The following is a 5,909-nucleotide window of genomic DNA, read 5'->3' as shown; positions in this document are numbered from 1 at the left end:
TGTACTGTTTTCCATGTAAGGTTTTTAAGAGTGCGTATGGTATGAGATTCGATCCCCAGTCCTGCTGTCTGGGTCTTCGTGACCTCATTCACCATTTAATAAAGACCAGCAACGATCTCGCTTTAGTCACCAGAACGCTTGAGTGTTCGAGTTTATGAATTTTTCGTTTGATAAAACTTGTTGGAGGCTATAAATGTAGTGATTCCAATAGGTTATTCTTCTTCTTCCTTGGCACGACAACCTCGAGAGGTCTCGGCCTGCCACCATTTCTGGCTTTCTGCGTCTTGATTTTATCCATAGCAAAGTAGTCAGGCCTGCGTATGGGGAGGCGTTCCGGATGGGATTTGAACCCCGGTCCTGCCGTGTGAAGACCTGCGCTGCTGTCGCCTTGCCAATAGGTTATATCAATCTAAATTTTCATGAGCAATCTTCCTCTTACGCGACTATACTGCTCCTTATGCAGGAATCTTTCGAGCTACGAGCAGGTCAAGTAACCACAATAAGAGCGTTTCCATTTACCATTTTGCTAGAGAATGGTAGAATAGGAGTGTTTTCTCCCTTCGCGATTCATATTTTTTTCACCAACATTCTGAAATGTTTCCAAAAGACTTACAGCATTTCAGTAATTAAGAAATGCATCGTTAGCTATTCGTACATTCATAATTTTTTTAATCAATGAACCTTTCTTGCGTGTTTATTTGATCTCAGCAAGGAAAGTTCATTCAGTGAATTTGCGCGTGACACCAAGATAAAAGAAGATTGGTGATGATCACAGCAGTTGCGGATCAACCTAGGAGCGGAAGGAGTGATCGCTCGGGGCTTCGTCGGTCAGGGGGCCCCTTCGGGGAGGGAAATTCTGTTGTTTCCCTCTAATATGACAATTAGCGGGGCCTCAACTGTCATGCCGCACGGGGCCTCCAAATATCTTGACCCACCACTAGATCGCAGGTGAGTTATGAAGTATTTGAACGAAATGTACGGGAAATAGGGCGTCTTGCTTTGAACCGTTTACTCATCAATATTTCTTTTCTTATGTTCCAATTCATTTTGCTCGGTATTAACCAAAATGTTTTTCTGGAACTCTCAAGATCATGTTAGATGATGCATCCTGTTTTAAAGATTTCTTTCATATTTCTTTCGGCAGGTGGCATCATCTGATATTTTCCTGACCAATCATCAACTAACCATGCTTAACCACAATATTAAAACATGTATTCTAATCTCGTCAATCAACTCCGGCTTTCCGGGTGGGATTTGATTCCTGGCCCTGCCTTCTGAAGACCGGCAACGATTTCACCTTAGCTAGTAGAATGCTTAAATGTCCGTTTTTATGAATGTTTCCTTTGATACAACGGGTTGCTAGCAATTACAGTAATGATGCTTACAACAAGTTATATCAATCGACATTTTCATGAGCATTCTTCCCGTCCAGCAACTGAACAGCTACTTATTCAGTATAAAATTACAAGTTTGTTAAATAATTCTAACCTAATTAAATCTAACCTTTAAACCCTCTTAACCCTAATTTCAATGCATTTAGGCAGTAGATGTGTACCACATGAGCGTCAAATGGAAAAGAAGTCGAACACGTCAGTTGCACCGAGCTCGAAGGCTCCGGTGATTTAATCATTTATCCTATCAAATAGTTATTAAAAACAACGCATCATCAGCTATTCGTCTATGCATGAACTTTTTTGCTGATTGAATTGACCTTGCGTGTTTATTTGATCTCAGCAAGGAAAGTTCATTCAGTGAAATTTGTCATGACCCATAACAGCGAAACCACTTATCGACGACTATTAACTAATTAAGAAGCGTGACAGAGTAGGATTGATGATGATCACTCTTGACTTATGAAGGTATCTAGCATTGAACCGTTAACTCATCAATGTATTTGTTCTTAAGCTATTTCAGTGTGCGGATACCTGTCCAGTGGCGGATCGAGCCCCTTGGAGACTCTAAGCAGGATGAATGTTGGAGGTTTCTAGCTCGTTTAATATGTTGAGTATGCCAGAGTCAGAGCCAGAGACTATCAGTGACGTTTCCAAGCATTCCAGTTCGCTCGGTATTAACCAAAATATTTTTCTGAAACTCTCAAGATAATGTTAGACGATGCATCCTGTTAAAAAGATTTCTTTGATATTTCTTCAGGCAGGTGGCATTATCTGATATTTTCCTGACCAATCATCAACTAACCATTCTTAACCACAACGTCAATCAACGCATGATGAATCATCTACTAACTGTACTGCTTTCCATGTAAGGTTTTTAAGAGTGCGTATGGTATGAGATTCGATCCCCGGTCCTGCTGTCTGGGTCTTCGTGACCTCATTCACCATTTAATAAAGACCAGCAACGATCTCGCTTTAGTCACCAGAACGCTTGAGTGTTCGAGTTTATGAATTTTTCGTTTGATAAAACTTGTTGCAAACAATAACTTTAATGTCGCTTCCAATAGGTTATATCTATCGAAATTTTCATGAGCATTCTTACTCTCACGAAACTCATTCAGGATACTGGTGTAGGAATATTTGAATTCCCTTAACTATTCACAAATCAACCAAAATATCCATTTAGTGACTGTTGACAACTGCAGTATAATGGCTGTTTAGCTCTGGTTTCTTTGCAAGTGTATCTTCAGTGTGTGTGAGAGTGTGTATCTTCGTGCAATAAGTTTATGGTAACGAGGGGGGTTGTGCCGGTATCAGCGTCTCAACGTTGACTTCAGCATACGATCCTTTCATTTACGTATACGTGTCCTGTCACTCGTAGATATATGTATAGATGTGTGCGTGACATCGCGGGTGAAGCGTAGTGGATATTGTTAGTAGAGTGGACAGTGTTTGTGTATCATAGGACGGACGCTGTGATTTGATATTACAGCAAGTATTTTTCGCCGTCGTTTAACCGAGCATGCCCGGGATAAGGCAAATAACAGGGAGGAAATGCCTTGTTAAAATTTGTGAATTTGTAAAAGTCAACACATGCGGTGTTGACAATACGGCGTCAAGCCGTCATCCTATAAATATAAATAAATAAATAAGTATTTTTCGCCCGGGTTTTTCGCCCGGGTTTTTCGCCCGAGTTTTTCGCCCCACATTCTTCAAACGAACTTATGGCTTATGTCAGACTTATCAGTGAGAGTAAAAGTTTATGTATGATACTTGTTTGGAGAAGAAACAAAGTTTGGTGGGTGTAAAGGCGGATGTGAGTAATTCGTGCGATTTGTCCACGCAATCTCTTGTGGATTTGGAGGCGAGATTTCCAACGCATTAGAGAAAGGAATTGAGACGCTTAAAACTGAGGGTTGGATACAACCTTGCGTGAATCTTAATATGCAATAGAAGCCGCTCGTTTGGCAAAGGAAGCAACTTCTGACAATTATAAAACCAGCAAAACAGTGCGTAACGAAACTTTGGCTACGGTAACAAGAAAGAAGAAAAAGACAAATAGTGGGGATTGCAATGTTCAAACTATCATAAATACATTTGACGCGGGTGATGCTAACATCGCACCCAAATATTAGCCAAAGAAACAAATAAAATTAAATCTAGCAAAACTCTGGTTATTGTCCCCAAGGAGGGTTAATCTTGTGTGAATACAGGAGCTGATCTGCGGGCTCGACTGGACCCGAGAAGACAGATGATCACAGGTGACTTATGACGTATTAGAACCAAATTAAAGGTAAATTGTGTGTCTAGCTTTGTACCGTTTACTCATCAATATTGGTTTTCCTATGTTATTTCAGTGTGTCGGATATCTATCCATCGCCGGCTCGAGCCGCTTGGAAGCCCCCCTCCTAAGTGTTGGAGGCTCCTACCACGTCGCATATGTCGAGTAGGCCAGAGTCAAAAGCCAAGTAGAAATATTGTATGAGGCCGTTTAAGGAGATCCAGGCCCATAGAATGATTAAGGCTCCCAGGACCTCTCAACCAGTTTATAGAAAGATATTCCTTGGTGCTCTAAACCCCAAGGATTGACTATCCGTTGGTATGTAGCGAAGTTAAATACCAGTCAAAGTACCGTGAAGCATTTATATTCTGTGGTCAATCTTCTATTATCCGCAGCAATCGTCGATCGATCGTTTTCTTCTAGGATCTTCATATTTAATGGTTACGCAAGTGCTACTTGACACATCATCGCCACTCGTGTATCACGGACGTGGCACAGTATGTCCCATGTGTGTTCCCAATTTCCAATCATTCTAGTTGTCTTGGTATTAACCTAAATGTTTCAAAAGTTCTCAGTACAGTTTCAGACAGTACAACGTGTGATAAGGTTTTCTTTGATATTACTTTTCGCATGCCTTGCTGTCTGATACTTTTCTGAACAATCATCAACTAACCATGCTTAACCACAATATTAAAGAATGTATTCTAATCTCGTCAATCAACGCATGATGAATCATCTACAAAGTGCATTGTTTTTAATGTAAGTGTATTAAGAGTGCGTACAGGGAGGCTTTCCGGGTGTTTGTTTAATGTTTCGTTTGTTAATACATTAATGTTGCTTGCAAGAGGTTATATCAATCGACATTTTCATGAGCATTCTTCCTCGCACGAAGCTTATTCAGTTCATACATTTGTACGAGTATATGAATTCTCGTAAACCTTTCACAATTTCTTCACCATATTTCTGAAATGTTTCAACCGAGCACGCCCGGGATAAGGCGAAATTTCAGGGAGGAAATGCCTTGGTTTTTTTTGTGAATTTTTTGTTTTTTTTTTACATTTCAGAACATGCGGTGCTGACATTACGGCTTCAAGACTTCACAATTCAAAAATAAAAAATAAAAATCTGAAATGTTTGCCAAAAATTTTAAACAGTAAGTTAACAAATAGCATTTCATCAGATAGTTGGTCGTAAATGGAAAATTACTTTGGACGAGTTTTTCTTGCTTTTATCGTTAATCTCAAATAGCATCATTCCTCTATGGGAGTTTCTCATGAACCAAATCAGCATAAACACTAAAAACGGATTGGCAGACGACGGCGCTGAACCGTGAGCGGTATCGAGGATTGTTGCAGCAGGCCAAGACCGCAAAGCGGTTGTAGCGCCTGATAAGTAAGTAAGTAAGTAAGTAAGATTGCAAATGTTTAGCTATCAATATTTCATTGGATGCTATTTCAGTGTGTTGGATGTCTTTAGTGTTGCCAATCAACGTACGATAGAGACATATCATGTATTATCAATACAGATAATCTCATGTAGGTATCAATATCTTCTTCTTCTTCTTTTTTGGCCTAACGATCTCTTAGGTCATGTCTGCCGCATAGTTGGATAGTCAGTCCTCACTATGGGAAAACGGCCCAAATAGGATTTGAACCGCGGTCAGTATCATCTATACTATAAAATATGTATATTATGTTGTTTGCATTCCATCTTCTGCAGGCTATGCTGGTGCCTGGCGAGTCTCATTCGCTGTACAATGGTAAGATCACCGTACAACTCGCAAAACTCGCCGTTGTAGCGGCTTTTTCATTGTCCTTTTAAACATCTTCTTCTTCTTTCTTCGCCTGCTCCTATGGAGTACGTCTAAGAGACAAGGCCTGGTGTCCAAATCGTTTCCAGGAGACTCGGTCGATAGCTGCACTCCTCCATCCCCGCCTGCATTTCCACAGACTTCGCTTGATCCAGTTAACGAGCTCGCTGCACTCCTCTACGCCTCGTAATGAACAGGTTCCTGGTAGGGCATGAGTCCGGCATCCTCATCACGTGCCCTAAGCAGCGTATCTTTCCGGCTGTGGCAACCGTCAGGATGTCTGCATCGCCAAACAGCTCATCCTCCTTCTCCACGTGCCCTGCTCGCACACAGCGCCAAAGATAGTCCATAACATCACCCGCTCGGACGCGTCCAAGACTCGAGTCTGTAAAGCACTATAGGGCGTTTCAGTGTGCGATATATGGCT

The sequence above is a fragment of the Anopheles stephensi genome, chromosome X (assembly GCF_013141755.1).
Source record: "Anopheles stephensi strain Indian chromosome X, UCI_ANSTEP_V1.0, whole genome shotgun sequence".
In the NCBI taxonomy this organism is placed as follows: domain Eukaryota; kingdom Metazoa; phylum Arthropoda; class Insecta; order Diptera; family Culicidae; genus Anopheles; species Anopheles stephensi.
This window is presented reverse-complemented; position numbering follows the sequence as displayed.